At 36.8% G+C, this 16828-nt stretch overlaps 1 protein-coding gene across 9 annotated transcripts in view; it reads left to right on the top strand.

Moving 5' to 3' along the window:
• The window catches only part of Chd9 (chromodomain helicase DNA binding protein 9), a 248012-nt gene that overhangs the window by 87245 nt on the left and 143939 nt on the right, over window positions 1–16828 (top strand). The window lies entirely within an intron of this gene.

Here is a 16828-nt window from a genome sequence, read left to right on the forward strand (position 1 = left end):
GGGTCCTGCTAAATTGCTGAGGCTATCCTTGAACTTGTGATCCTCCTGTCTTATAGCCTTCTCAGTCACTGGTATTCCCTTACCAGAGTGTGTGCTCCATCCCGCCATGTTAGCTGAGATCTTTTTTCTGTGTGTGAGTGTCTGGGTTAATGGAAATTTGACTCTTGGCACCTTACCTCAGAACTACTCCCTAACCTTAAAAAAAAAAGTTGTTTTTTTTTTTTTTTTTTTGAGACAAAGTCTTAGAATTTAAAATAAAAAGTCTCAAAGTTGCTTTGGGCCTCCCCAAGTTTCTGAGTCTGGCCTTGAATTTTGAACTTCTTGTCTCTGGAGCTTCTGGAATTACAGAAGTGGGCTCCTGGGGGCTGAGAGCTTTCTTTCTTGCTGCTTACATGATTCTTTTTGTCTTATTCTTGGGCAGTTTGACTACAGATTGTGTCAGTGTGTCAATGAGTTTATCCTGCTTGGAGTTTGTTGAGCTTTCTGAATGTGTAAGAATCATGCCTTTCATCTAAGGGAATTTTCAGCCATTGTTTCTTCAGTTACTCCCTATACTTCCTCCTCACTTTCTTCCTTCTGGGATGCCCAGGATGTACTAGTAACTTGGTGTGACTGAGGTTGTCTCACAGGTTTTTCAGACTCTTTTCACTCTTTTCTTTTTGTTCCTCAGACTGGACAACTTCAAATTTCCTATCTTCAAGTTTGCTGATTTTCCTTTGTTTGCTCAAATCTCCTTTGAACCACTGTTGTGAATTTCTTATTTCAGTTATTGTAGTTTTCAGCTCCAGAATTCTTGTTTGTTAGCTTTTAATAAATTCTATTTATGCATTGATCTTTTGTATTTCCTCCTTTCTCTTCCTCTTTTTCCTCCTTTCTTCCCTTCCATCCAGGACCTTACCTGTTTTTCAAGCCCTCTTCCACTGAGCTACAGCCCCTGCCCTGACCCCATTTTTAAGATTTTATTTTGACACAGATTCTAACTAAATCACCTATACTGACCTCAAATTTATGATTCTCCTGCCTTAGTCTCCAAGTAGCATATACCACTACACTTGGCTTTATTGATATTTTCATTGTCTTCATGTCACTCCCCTGATTTATTTTCACTCTTGAGCCATAGTTTCTATTAGAGCCTTGAGCATATTTAAGACAGTTGATTTAAAATTTTGTCTCTTAAGTTCAGTGTATGGGCTTTCTTGTCAATTTTATTTCTATTGAATGGGCTATCCTTTTCTCTCTCTCTTTTTTTTAATACTTTGAGGTTTTTTGTTTTTCCTTTTAAACAGATAGTTGATATTATGATGTTGTAAATCTGTAAATAAGACTTTTCCTCCCTGCCTCAGCATTTTCTGTTTCTGTTGTTGAAGGCTAGAGTTATCCATTTATTTAGTGACTTTTTCCAACTGTTTTTGAAGGGAAAGTAAAAAGACCCCTAATGATACTGGGACCTAGAGTGTCATTAAGCTGCCATTTGGAGTCCAAAGGATATCGAGTCCAGGTCCGATTGCACAAACGGATAAGGTTTTGGAATTTTAGGTCTGAGGTGAGAGAAAGACCCTAGGTTAGCCAGGAGGCAGCCTAGGGGACTATGGGAGGGAATGGATGAGAAGCTGCCCATGGTGAGACATAGGAGGTGAGTTTAGAGGTGAGGTGTCGCCCAGTGTCTAGTATCACCCAGTCGAGAGGAAGATTACAAGTTACACCCAGGGGGTTGTGACCACCGCTGGGTAAGCATGACCACTGCTGGGTAAGCACAGGGGGGTAGGGTTTCTGGAGGCACTTGGGTGTCCCCCCAGGACCCAAATAAAAGACCACCTATAGACCCGGTTGACGATAGGGATCAGCCATAGCTGTGAAAGCTGTGGCTGGGGGTGTCCCCGATCACATGATAACCCTGGGAGTGCCAATCAGTGGTCACTTCCCAGGACCCAAAGGTTGTTTAGGTCGACCAGAGACAGGGATCTTACCTGGAATGTCCTATGGTGGGTGCAGAGAGGGCATTCATCAGAATGGAGGGCCTGGTCCAACGATGGAATGACAGAGAGAGGCAAAACAGTCTTGGGGTTTGGGACTTTTATGGGGCAGGCTCAGGGATTAGAGTGGAGTGGGTCCTAACGCACACAGTTTAGGTTGGGTCCTTATGAAGGAGTTGTGATATGCACTTGGGCGGGAAAGAATTTGGGGAGGTGAAGGGTTGGGCTGGTTCTAGGGAGTGGTGAACCTTTCTTAGAAACTCCCTTGGGCCCGAAAGCCAAAGTTTTCTTAAAATGGCTGTCACTTAAGATGGCCATTCAGATGCTAAGCAAGGACCTTACATTCCCCCCTTTTTTGTTATTGGGCCCCCTAAAGGGACAGAGGCAGTAGATTGTTCTAATCTACTGTAGCTTCTTTCTGCTGGGAAGGGATGGCATCTGGACCTTTGTTAGAGGCATGGGGTGTCATTGAGGCAATGGTGATGGTCAGGAAATGCTGGGCGATGCCCACTCTGGACGACCCAATTTTGGTGAGGGTTTGGAAGCCCTGTAACAGAAGCTGGTTCAAGTTTTGTTAGAGATCCTTTGAAACTGTTCTTGAATAAATCTAATGACACATGGGGCAAGCATTAGCAAAAGGCCTATGACAAGGAGAGAGGTCAGGAAAGGAAGTGCCCACTGGAGAAGTGGGTTACTTAGCTGCCATCCTTACGTTCCAATGGCAGTGGGAAGATTTAAGGTCTGAAGGAGATGGGAGATAAACTGGGGGCATTAGTAATTGAAGTTCCTTTGATGGTAAGGAATCCGCTCTTTCCAAATAGCAGAAGGAGAGAAGTATGTGGAAAGAGTATTTAGAGTCAGTGTAGACATTAAGGAAGGCTCCCTTTGCCAAAGAGAAGGCTGTCAAGAGGGCAATAAGTTCAGTCTGCTGATTGGATGTATTATTGGGGAGGGGTGCCGCTTCCACAACTGAGGTTAGAGAGACTATAGCAAACCCTGCCGATGAACTCCCTCCTGAAGGAAGTAGGAGCTGTCTGTGAACCATATGTATGTTGTCTGCAGCAAGTGGCCTTCCCTGTATGTGGGAGGGATGTGGAAGAAGCTTCTCCAGAGTTGAGTGGGTTAGAGAAGAGGTGGAAGAGTTCTGAGGAGCGGGAAGGAGAGTAGCAGGATTTAAAAGTGTAGAAAGTAAGACTGGGATCTTCCATCAGGGAAACCTGTTGAGTTAAAAGGTGACAGGGAGGTAAGGAATGTAAGCCCTCGTAGGTGAGGAGTTCCTTTAAGTGATGGGGAGTCAGGATGATGGGTGGGGCCCAAAAGGTGAGTTTGTTTGACTCGCTAATGAGTAGAGAGGCTGCAGCCAACGTTGGAATAGTGGGGTTAAGACCCTTGATAGATAAGTGGGGGGGGGGGCGGGGGGGGGTAGCAAAGGTTGGCCCCAGCATGTGTCCAAGGACCCCTAGAGCAAATTCCTACTTTTCAGCCCTGTAAAAGTGAAATGGGCATGTGAGACCAGGGAGATAGAGAAGTTTTGAAGCCATTCTTCTGTGCTGTAGCCAAGGGAAAAGTTAAAGGTTTCCATAGTGACAATTTCTTGTGTTTTTGGTTAACTGAAGTTTCTATTTGTTAGCCTGTGTCCAACCAGAGTTTTAACCCAGGTTTCCTTGAATGCTAGGAGCATTTTTAAAAATATTGTGTTTTTTCAAAGCTCTGATAAAGTTGATTCTGACAATTTCTGCTTGTTGGATTTTTTTTTTTTTTTTTTTTTTTTTTTTTTTACTTTCACTGGGAGAGAAGGGAGTTTGGCTCCAAGTGATCTGCTTTGCTGTTTTATGACATTAATCTGGAGCCTGGCTCCAGATTATTATTAATGTCTTCAGTGACCTGAAGAGACTTGTGACTGAAGGAAGGGAGAGAGTATGAGGGAAGCATGATAGAAGATGAGGGTAGAGAGCTGTTTAGGTGGGGGTGGGGAGGAATGCTATAATATAGGAATTGACAAGTCATAGTAAGGATTTCTGCTTTTATTATGAGTGAGATAAAGAGTCAGTGGAGGGTAGTAAGTAGAAAAATGACCTGAAATGACTTTGTATTTTAATAAGGTCATTCTTTTTTTTTTAATATTTGTTTTTTAGTTGTAGATGGACACAATATATTTATTTATTTTTTATGTGGTGCTGAAGACCAAACCCAGTGCCTCACACGTGCTAAGCAAACGCTCTACCATTGAACCACAACCTCAGCCCTTTAATAAGGTCATTCTTGCTGCTGTTTTGAAATAGGGCAAGATGAAAAGCCTAGCATTAGTGGCTTATTCATTATCCAAGAGAAGTCAAGTAGTTTGTTAGATATATGGGCCTAGATTTGAGGTAGAGATCTAATAGGTGTAAATTTGGTGATTAACATGTAATATTTATAAGATTACATAATGTTTCAAGCTATATGACTGAATAAAATAATTTTTGAAGTGAGTATAGATAGAATGTGCATCATGGCACACTCCTGTAATCCCTGCATTTAGCAGTTCCTGAGGCTGAGGCAGGAGGATCACAAGTTCAAGGCCAGCCTGGGCAGTTGCCCAGGAGACAAATAAAAATATAACAAAAAATAAAAAAGAACTGGGGATGTAGATCAGTGGTAAAGTGCTGAGAGAGAGAGAGAGAGAGAGAGAGAAGTTTTTGAGTTTTGTTATAAAGGGAAGGAAAAAAGGGGACAAACTTGGAGGAATAAAGAAGCTAAAGACAGAAGAATTCTGGAGATGGGAAAAATAACAGCTTATTTATATGCTGATGGAGTGATTTAGTTGAATAAGGCAAATTGATGGTTCAGGAGAGATGCTGGCAATGTCCTTAAATAGGTGAGAGTGAGGGAGGAAAAAAAGACATTTTTCAAGTTTAAAATAGTGGAGGAAAGTTTTTAAAAAGTAATGTCCTCTAATAATTTCAGGTTTATTTGTGATGTGGTTTAGAGATTTAATTCAGAAGTTCTTAAATTTGCAGATAGGAGACATTTATTTGTATATGAAGATCTATATCCTAGTAAGAGCTCTAGGAAAGTAGTTCAAATCAAGAAATAAATAGAAAAGCCTGGGTGGGAAGTCCTGTCCTACTTTAGTCCTTATTGTATACAGAATTTAGCAGTCCTTGTTACCTTTTAAAAGATCAGCTCTAAATAATTAAGGGACCATATTGAACTCATTATTTAATATTTATGCCCTTTCAATTAATAATAATTGTTGAGTGCAGTGGTGCACATCTATAATCCCAGCTACTAGGAACAATGAGACGGGAGGATAGGAAGTTCAAGGTCAGCTGGAACAATTTAGCAAGACCTTACCTCAAAAAATAAAAAGGGCCAGGCATGGTGGAGCATGCCTGTAATCCCAGTGGGTCCGGAGGCTGAGGCAGGAGGATCTCAAGTTCAAAGCCAGCCTCAGCAACTTAGTGAGGCCCTAACTAAGCAAAACTCACTGAGACTCTGTCTCTAATAATATGAAAAAAGGGCTGGGGATGTGGCCCAGTGGTTAAGTGCCCCTGGGTTCAATCCCTGGTCCCCCTGCCTAAAAAAAATAAAATAAAAAGGACTGGTTTACAGCTCCATGGTAGAGTCTGTCATTTTATACTAAATTTCATTTTTTTAATATTTATTTTTTAGTTGTACACAATACCTTTAGTTTGTTTATTTGTTTTTATGTGGTGCTGAGGATTGAACTCAAGGCTTCACATGTGCTAAACGAGTGCTCTACCTACCCCTGAGCCACAATTCCGGCCCCAAGTTATACTAAATTTCAAATTGCATTTTTCACTAAGATTACACTAATATTTCCTGGGTTGTCACACAAAGTTTTGAAGAAAACTTTTCTTCATCCTAACATTTATGTTTATGATATATCTTGCTTTTGTATGGAAAACATGTTAATATGCAGCATATCACTATCATATCTATTATTTAGGGTAGGTTGAGGGTTTGTGTTGATTCTTTGGGTGCTGTTTTTCTTCAGGTCCCCAATAACAAGGAACTTTGTAAATAAGAGTATGCATCAACCAGAGTTTATCTTATCACTGAGTCAGGATCATTTTAGATAATTTTTGAAGTTTTACATTTTGATTGATTAAAATGATCACAGCATTCTGTCCCATTTTTCCTCCATACATATAATGCTAGGGTTTCCATGCTAGGCAAGTGCTCCACCACCAAGTTACATCCCCATCCATAGCTTACTTGGAGAAGAATTTTTGATCTTGAGTCATTTAAAGGTACAGGTTTGCTCTAGAGATCACACTTTTTAAAATATTCACAAAAAATCTAATTTCTTCTTACCATTACTACCTTATTTTATAACTTATTGTCATAAGTTTCAAAGTTGTGTTAAATAGAATATTTTATTTGAGAAAATTAAGTTCCACAGTAAATTGACCAACTCTCCCAAAGTAAACCTGCTTTATTTTTTCTCAGGAAAAAAAAAATTCTACTTTGTAAATACTTAAGTAAATTTAGTTAGTAATTAGCTGAAGAGAATCAGTTTTCAAGTGGTCATTATAAGTCATTTTTGTTTTTTTAAATATTTTTTTAGTTGTCAATGGACCTTTATTTATTTATTTTTATGTGGTGCTGAGAATCAAACCCAGTGACTCACACATGCCAGGCAAGTGTTCTACCACAGAGCCACAACCCCAGCCCCTATAAGTCATTCTTATCTAAAAGATGTAACAGACATTTCAAAACCCATATACTTTGTTCTTCCTTTTTTTTTTTTTTTTTTAAATGTTGTGCTGGGGATTGAACCCAGGAGCACTCTACCATTGACAACCCAAGCCCTCTTTTCTTTTTCTTTTTCTTTTCTTAATGTATATATTTTTAGTTGTAGATGGACACAATACCTTTATTTTGTTTGTTTATTTTTGCGTGCTGCTGAGGATCAAACCCAGTGCCTCACACGTGCTAGGCAAGTGCTCTACCACTGAGCTAAAACACCAGCCCCTTATTTTATCTTATTTTTTTTTTAAGAGAGAGTGAGAGAGGAGAGAGAGAGAGAGAGAGAGAGAGAGAGAGAGAGAGAGAGAGAGAGAGAGAGAGATTTTAATATTTATTTTTTAGTTATCGGCGGACACAACATCCTTGTTTTGTATGTGGTGCTGAGGATCGAACCCGGGCCTCACGCATGCCAGGCGAGCGCTCTACCACTTGAGCCACATCCCCAGCCCTTATCTTATTTTTTTAATATATAGTTTTTAGTTGTCAATGGACCTTTATTTTAGTTATTTATAAGCTATGTTGACAATCGAACCCAGTGCTTTACACATGCTGGGCAAGCATTCCACCACTGGGCTACAACCCCAGCCCCCTATTTTATTTTTGATAGGGTCTCCCTAAGTTGCCATTGCTGGCCTAGAATTTATGATCCTCCTGTCTCAGCCTCCCTCCTCAATGGGATTTTAGGTGTGTGCCATTGTGCCTTGCTCTGTTCTATTTTTTGTTGTTGTTGTTTTGTTTTTGTACTGGAGATTGAATCCAGAGGCACTTTATTGATGAGCTGTATACCTAGCCCATTTTATTTTTTATTTTAAGACAGGGTCTGGCTCAATTACTTAGGGCCTAGTCAAATTGCCAAGGCTAGCTTTGAACATGCATCTTTCTATCTCATCCTCCAGAGCTGCTGGGATTACAGGCATGCTCCACTGCACCCGGTGTTTTCTTACTATTATATTGGATTCTTTTGCATATTCTGGATACTAGTCTCTTATGAATTATATGATTTACGAATATTTTTCTTCTATTCTTTCCACTTTACCATGTCTTTCATGGGTTGTCTTTTCACTTCCTTAATGTTGTCCTTTGAAGCATGAAAGATATTGCCCAGATGCTTTATATATCAGAACTTTTTTTTTTTGGTTTTAGGGATTGAACCCAGGGGTGCTGTACAACTGACCTACATCCCCAACCCTTTTATTTTTATTTTGAGACATGAGTCTCACTAAGTTGCTGAGGCTAGCCTTGAACTTGTGATCTTCCTATTTCAGCCTCCTAAATTGCTGGGATTATAGGCATGAGCCACCATGCCTAGCTTTCATTTTTGCTTAAGTAAAAACTATAGTTACTAGTGGTATATAATTACTAGGGTATAGGATTTTATAGTTAAAAAACAGTATCCTATAGTTGAAATATAATATGTTCTTTCTAATAGTTTTTGTTGCATTTGCTTTTCCTAAGGATGTATATTTAGATTGTATTTAGTGCTTGTTTCCAAATCTTTTGTCTTTTTCTCTCTCTACCTAATTTGTACTTTGTCCATGAAGGGACATTAGCACCTATATTTTTTATCACGTTGAACTTCGCCTTCTTAAGATTTCATTTCATTCAATTTTTTATACTATGATTTTCCCTTCAATATTATTATTATTATTACTATTACTACTACTACTACTACTACTGGATATTGATCCTAGAACCTTGCTCATGCTAGGCAAGTACTCTAGCACTAAGCTGCATCCCCAGGTAGTATTATTTTGAAGTATATTTAAATTTTAGGTTCTTTGTAATATAATTTAATAATTTAGATTTGAGGAACACGCTTTGGAATTCTTACTCAATTAAAGATATAGAATAAATTGATCTAAAGCCTTATAAACCTTGTTGAAACATACTAATAAGTAACTTTGGGTACCCATTAAAGCTAGATATTGTCAAATGACAAGATTCATAAGATACCAACATCAGAAGGGACTTTTATTAATATTGGTGGTACTGGTAATTGAAATAGGGGTGCTTCACCACCAAACTACATCCCCATAGCTTTATTTTGAGAGGGTCTTGCAAAGTTGTCCATTCTGGCTTCCAATTTGTGATCCTCCTACCTCAGCATCTGCAAAAGCCAGAATTACAAGTGTGCATCATCACGCCAAACCAGAAGAAACTTTAAACATTATCTACTTAGTCTATGTTGTTGGACTCCTTTTCCCAGTATCTCTCTTTTAGTCTTGCTTAACCTGTGTTAAACTTCAACATGCAATTTTAGTGCAAAATTTTCTCCTTATTACTGTTTGGTACTCCTTTCAGGACTGTACAAACATTTTTTTCCCTCATAGCTTCAGCAACATGTTTTATCAAATTTGGGATTTTCTGTCAGTATGATAGGTGAAAAATAGTATGTCAATATGATTCTAATTTGTGTTTCTCTTCTTTTGAAGGAGTATACAGATTGACTATCATTTGCCCATTTTTCTCTTAAGCTATTTTTTTCATATTGATTTAGAGGAATTATTAATGTAATAAAAATAAGTAATTAATGAGTTGCAAGTGTTATTTCTCAGTTTGCTAACTTTCTTTTGTAATCTATATTATGAATCTTTCATAGTTATTCAATTTGTGTAAAGTAATTCATTACTGTTTAATGACATCTGAATTTTGTGCCATGGACAGAAATCAGGGTATTCTTTTTATTATTTTCCAGTAGTTTTTGTTTTTTGACATTTACATATCCTTGATACATTTGCAGCTGATCTTGGTTTGAGAAGCAAGATATGAATCTGTTTATTTTTAGATGATTTTCTTATTGTGTAGTTTATTTCATAGTTCATTTTGCCCTCAACAGTTCCTCTTTAAAAATTTGGTGCAGAGTTGGAGTTGTGGCTCAGCGGTAGAGCGCTTGCCTAGCATGTGCAGAGCCCTGGCTTTATTTCTCAGCACCACATAAAGATAAATAAATAAAATAAAGGTATTGTGTCCAACTAAAAAATAAATATTCTTTTAAAAATTAGGAGCAATAATTAACTGAAGCTTCCTGGAGGCCTTCCATTAGTACTTTTTATCTAGTTCTTTCCTGTCCAGCTTTGCTTATTTATTTATTTATTTATTTTTTTTTTTATTTTTTTGCCTGGCTCAGTAGAATTTGCAACCTGAATGTATTCGTAAAGTTGGTTATCTATGCTGAAAGTAATACCTGATAGTTACAAATTAGTAGGTTTAATCTTTGGCTACACCCTCTTGAAATTCTTTTATATCTTAGTTATGTTCACTGTTATATTTATTCCCCCATCTTAAATAAACCACCTTGTACAGTCATGTACTTAGGAACCCTAAGGAAATGAGTAATTTGGGATCAATAGTTGAAGATTTATCTCTAATATTTAATCTTTTATTTTAGCCATTTTAGATAAAAATTTTTCATATCTGAATAAACAGGGAATATTCTCTTTGAATACTTCTAATAGAAGTATTAGAGATGAAGGTCTTTAAGAATTTTAAGGTTCATGGTAAGAACAATCTGAAAGGGTAAGAATTCCTAGGAAGGCAAGGGTCAAGTTGACTTGATCTAAAGAACTTGATCTAAGTATTCAAGTACAGTTTGGATGCCTTATGGGAGTTATTTTTACAAGTTCACAGACTTTAAAAAAAAAAAAAAAGTGGCAAACTTGCTTAAGTTTGCCAGCTTTTTGCCAGGTAGGTATATTCCTTTTTGTTGTTGTTGTTGCCAGGGATTGAACCCCTGGGGCACTTAACCACTGCGATACATCCCCAGTCCTTTTTCATATTGAGACAGGGTCTCACTGAATTGCTGAGACTGGCCTGAAATTTGCAATCCTCCTGCCTCAGTCTCCTGACTTGCTCTAATTACAGGCATGTGCTACCGTGGCTGGCTGAGCCCTTGTTTCTTAAACATCACTAATAACAAAGGACAAATATCCCCTGTAATTGTCATTTTATTTAATTTTTTTTTTTTTCTGGAGCCTTGCACCATGGCACGCTCCTATAATCCCAGAAGTTTGGGAGGCTGAGTGAGGCAGGAGAATCTTGAGTTCAAAGCCAGCTGGTCACAGCAAAAGAGAGGCACTAATCAGCAACACAATGAGACAAAATAGGGTTGGGGATGTGGCTCAGTGGTCTAGTGCCCCTGAGTTCAATACCTGGTACCCCCCCATCCCAAAATGTTTCTGAGTGCATTTTAATTATTTTGGTCACTGTCAACAAGAGTTAAATGTGAATAGCTATGGGTGAGAATTATTGTGGTAAAAATATTAGATGTTAAATCAGAGGAGAAATTTTTTAATCAGTGAAATGGCTCCCCATTGCCTCTAGGATAAAGTTCAGATTTCTTAACATGGCTAATAAAAGTCCTGGGTATGTGACCGCGGCTGACCTCTTGGTTTCTCTATTTGGCTAATAGTACGTTCTGGCCACAACAAACCATGAATAGTTCCCAAAATGCTATGTCCTGTCTCAACTATGGGCACTTCTGCAGTTTCTTCTGTGCTCTTGCCCCATTTTAAGGTACACTGCAAGAGAAAGAAGGGATTTTAAAAGCTGTTTCACACACTAATAGGTGTCAAGTTTACTGGCAGGACAGTAGTTTAACTTTATTTGGCTCTATAATTCATCTTTAAGGTAGACAGCACTAAAGTTAAAAGATTTTATTATTGTTGTTTATTTTTAATAGATGAAAACAAAAATTATGCGATCTTCTCAAGTTCACACAGCTAGAAGTTCATAGGGCCAGGTCTCAGGACCTGACTTTCTGTGTGTGTGTGTGTGTTTTGTGTATTTTAAATTAATAGTCTAATTCCTATGTAATCAATCATTTTAACAAAAATTTTTTGTGTGTTTACTATGGTAGTCAGCAAAGTGAGGATACAAAAATGATAAGAAGTTTTTTTCTCCAAGGCCCTAAAGTCTATTAGAAAGAAAAGATAAATTGTTACAATGCGGTGTGATTTCTGGTATGCATAGAGTATTAGACTTGGGTCTTGAGTCAAAAGGCCTTCTGTGGGAGTTAAATCTTAAATCTGAGTTTTCCCTAGGCAAAGACTTGAAATTGTTATGAGTAGTTGATAAAGTAAAAGTTAATGTGACATAGATTTAAGATCATTTAAAAATGTTAAAGAGATAACGTATAGAGGACTAAATAATGTGGTAGGGATAAATTTTTTTTTTTTTTTTTTTTGTGGTGCTGGGGATTGAACCCAGGGCCTTATGTGTGCAAGGCAAGTACTCTACCTACTGAGCTATAGCTACAGTCCCTCAATGGTTATTTTATATGAGATAAAACTATTAATTTTTAGAACTTATTAGGAAGACTAATTCATTTAGTAGAAAAAACATTAGGGATATATTTGGAGAGTATAGAAATGTCTTAGAACAAAAGCAACTATTATAATTGGGGAAAGTCAATTTATAATGAGGTTTGTATATATAATTTCTGTTATAGAATACATATTCAATTTTTTTTTATTCCTGAGACCCATCTCAAATATTACCTCATCGCTATGCATTTCCTGACTTTTCCCAAGCGTGATTAATTAGTATTTAATCTATGCTTCAATAATACAGTGTTTTGTATATTTCTCTGTTAAGGCATCTATCACAGTATTTGTGTTTTCTTCCCTTCTAGATGATGAGTTGTTTAGGAGGTAGAAACTCTGTCCTATTAGTATTTGAATCTATCTTGTATAATCATCACAATTGGCATTGACTAAATGTAGAAATGAAGATAGATAATTTTAATACTAAATTCTTGTCTCAACCTTTGATAAATTCTGTCCCTCAGATATACTGTTTTAATGTGCATGGTTGATTATGTTTCCTACATCAGTGTTCCAACTTATATTTCTGCCTTTATTTTACATTACTTTTCTCCCTTTGTATGCCCTTTGCAATGGATACACTGTTTTCTAAACATGTATTTATTGCTGGTATTTCTTTGTTCCTGAATACTTTGGGCTTTCTTTCCTATTCCTTTATAAGGATCCCTTCAAACACTATGTGTTCAAAGATACTTGACAACTAGCCAAGTATGTTCTCTTACTTTCATAAATAACTTTACAGATGACCTTACGACTCTCAGGCCATATTTACCATATTTTATTCAGTATATAATATGTTTTTGTTAATTCCTTTTCTTTTTCCCTCCCCCATAAAGAGTCTCGATTTCCTGAGGGCAGGGATTTTTTTGTTTGTGTAAAGATGCTTTGGATGTAATTGGACTATCCATAAACATGTGCTTAATTAAATAATAACTTAAAGTTAGATTGACATAATATTTTTATGAAGTTGGAAACTGGTAGTCATTTTACTAGAATTAAGACAATAGATCATAAAAGAGGAATTTAAATGACAATTTTGTCAGTTGTAGAATAAACTGTTCAAACCAGAAAACATGGCTCACTGGATTTTTCTGTGCATTTTTTATTTATAGTTTGTGGTGTTGTTGTTGTGTGTGTGTGTAGTTGTTAAAGTAAGTTTGATTACTTTTTTTTTCTTTTTTGTATTTTATTCAGTAGCCAAATTAATTGGGATATTCCAAAATGACAGCACTTGGCTGATGAATGATGTAAAATTATCTCAACAGTGATTTCCTTCCAAAAATAAAAGACACCTGGTGCTGACAATTTTTGATTTTAGAGGTTCTGCAAGGTAATTTGGTTGTTTTCTTAGTGTTCTCAATTTTTTTAATGTCTTCTAGATCATTTTATCTAGTGTCTTTGTGATTTATATATTATGCTGTTTCTGTTACCTCATTTCTCAATTTTTTTTTTTTTTTTTTTTTTTTGTCTTTGAATTTTGAAGACCTCATTGCCAACATGTTTTTTCAGGAAAGAATAAAAATAAGTATGTGTCTTCTTTAAAAAAAAAAACAACAAACAATTTCCTTCTAATATCATTAAAATTTTCAAACATAAAACAAAGTGTAAAAGATTTTATAGTGGACACCTATGTATTCACCATCTAGATTTTACTGTTTGCATAATTACTGTACTTTTCTTATCAACTTATTACCCATTTTCCTATCCACTTGTCCTTTTTTTTTTTTTTTTAAGAGAGAGTGAGAGAGAGAGAGAGAGAGAATTTTTTTTTTAAATATTTATTTTTTAGTTTTCGGCGGGCACAACATCTTTGTTTGTATGTGGTGCTGAGGATCGAACCTGGGCCACAGGCATGCCAGGCGAGCGCGCTACCGCTTGAGCCACATCCCCAGCCCTCCACTTGTCCTTATATTGAATATTAGATCTCTGGACTTTTTCATCCTACATTATCTGCTCTATTGTATCCTTTGAACTACAGCTTTCCATTTCCTTCCCCTGTCTCCCCATCACCACTGTTCAGTATTCTGTCTCCACCACTTTGATTACTATCTGTCACATATTAAATATGTATCTTCTACTAGTATAGTATTTGTGTCTGTGTTCATTTTCTGACATTTGATGTTCCTTCTCTGTGCTTACCTTTATCCGAGCACACATAACATGTATTAGCAATGATCTATTTACTGTGTTCCCTTCAGAGGTCAGTTATTTATCATCTTAGTACCTGAAGTTATTGATGAATAAATATTTATTGGATGAATAAATAAATGTTTTCTTAATTAAAATTGCCACTTGTAGTAAACTTCTGGTAGAAAACACTTTCTGTTTTAGCTGATCTCCCATAATGTACAGAAATTCACATAGTGCCTCCAGTTCTTTCATATATAGAATATTACTCTGGCATATCGTGAATATCCAGAATAGTATATATGTATGTATGTATGTATGTATTTATATTGGAGATTGAACTCAGGGGTGCTCTACCAGTGAGTTAATATTTCCATTCCTTTTTATTTATTCATTCATTTTCATTTTGAGATAGGGTATTGCTAAGTTGCTGAGGCTGGGCTTAAACTTGGAATCCTCCTGTAATCCTAAATCACTAGGATTACAGATGCACACCACCATACTCAGCTTCAGAATAGTCTTTTTAAAATTCTTTTATTTTTGCTGGGTGTGTTAACACATGTCTGTAATCTTAGTTACTTGGCAGGCTGAGGTAGAAGGATTGCAAGTTGAAGGCTAGCATAAGCAACTTAGTGAGACCCTGTCTCAAAAAAACAAAACAAAACAAAACAAAAAAAACCATGGGGTTGTAGTTCAATGGTAGAGGGCCCCTAGGTTCAATCCCCAGTATCACCAAATAACTAACTAAAAAAAATTTTAAGTGTCATAGTTTAATGCAGCATTTTTCTTTCTTTTTTTTTTAAAAGAAACATGTCTCTTTTATTTTTTATTTTTGTTTAAGAGAGAGAGAGAGAGAGAGAGAGAGAGAGAGAGAGAGAGAGAATTTTTTAATATTTATTTTTTAGTTCTCGGCGGACACAGCATCTTTGTTTGTATGTGGTGCTGAGGATCGAACCCGGGCCGCACGCATGCCAGGCAAGCGCGCTACCACTTGAGCCACATCCCCAGCCCAAATGCAGCATTTTTCTTCATCTTATATCAACTAATGATGTACTTTATAATCAACTGGTGACATATTGGATTTCATAACTTCCATTGTGCTTTTTTAAAATATGTTCCATTTGATAAATAATCATCCATTTATATAAAATCAGAAGGCATTGCTTTTCTGATTTAATTGCTCAGGTATACATAGATGTTCCCTAGTCAAAGTGTCTGAAGCTGAATATGAAGAGCTACCATTTTGGGACCATGAACTACCATTTTGGAAAGGGGGGTACCAGGGATTAAGCTCAAGGGCACTCGACCACTGAGCCACATACATAGCCCTGTTTTATATATTATCAGACAGGGTCTCACCGAGTTGCTTAGCACCTTGATAAATTGCTGAGGCTGTCTTTGAACTCTAGATCCTCCTGCCTCAGCCTCCAGAGCTGCTGGGATTATAGGTGTGTGCCACCACACCTAGCTTTGAACTACCATATTGGCTAATGCTTTGTTCTGGGAACACAATCTTCCATCTATTTGGTCTCACAATGGTAAAATCTGGAAAAATAATTTTTTTTTTTTTTTTTTTTGGTGATTCTGGGGATTGAACCCAGGGCTTTGAGCATACAAGACAAGCATTCTACCAACTGAACTATAACCTCAGCCCTGGAAAAATAATTTCTTCTTTTTCTATATTTTACATTTTCTAAAATGATGTTTATAAAAGCACATGAGTATCATTGTGATTGTTAATATGTTAATTTCTAGGTAAAATTAATCTGGGTTTGGTAGTTTTTATTCCTCAGTTTTTAAAAGCATTTCTACATTTAAATAGTGAACAAAAATTTTGCTTAGGAGCTGGGTAGGGCAGCACATGCTTGTAGTCACAGTGACTCAGGAGGCTGAGGCAGAAAGATCAAAAGTTTGACCCAGTCTGGGTAAGTTAGCGAGACCCTGTCTCAAAATTTAAAAAAATAAAAAAGGTTTAAAGATGGTACGTCTGTGATAGAGGGCCCCTGGGTTCAATCCCTAGTGCTGCCAAATATATGCATATACATATACATATACATATAAATTTCCTATTTCATGTATGTGTGTGTGTTTTTTTTTAATAAACTCAAATGTACAAGAGTAAATACCTTTATTTGTGGTTCTCCATGCAAGACAGTCGGGATAGAATAAAAATTATCTGTATTAAGAACATTTAGAATGATGCAAACCTAAACAATAATAGCTATTTAATATTAGCAAGTAATCTATTAGATCCTTTTTACACATAAGTAATATATATGTGTGCCTATATATAAACATATACAGTTAGCCATCTGTAGCTTTGGGTTCTTCATCAAAAGGTTCAATCGACTGAGGATCATATAACATTTACAGTGTATTAGATATTACATGTTGCCTAGAGATGATTTGTATATAATGAATACTTTTGAAGTTTATTAACATGAAAGTGCTCAGCTGTTTTACCTGCATTTACTTTTTCTTTCTTTCTTTTTTTTTTTTTGGTACCAGGGATTGAACACAGGAGCACTTAAGGACTCAGCCATCCCCAGCCTTTTTATCTTAATTCAGGGTCTCAGTAAGTTGCTTAGGGCCTTGCTAAATTGCCAAGGCTGGCTATCAACTTGTAATACTCCTGCTTTAGCCTCCCGAGCT

Source organism: Marmota monax, unplaced genomic scaffold, assembly GCF_021218885.2.
Source record: "Marmota monax isolate L192 unplaced genomic scaffold, Marmota_monax_Labrador192_F-V1.1 WCK01_AAM20220418_F8-fsc00024, whole genome shotgun sequence".
Classification (NCBI taxonomy): domain Eukaryota; kingdom Metazoa; phylum Chordata; class Mammalia; order Rodentia; family Sciuridae; genus Marmota; species Marmota monax.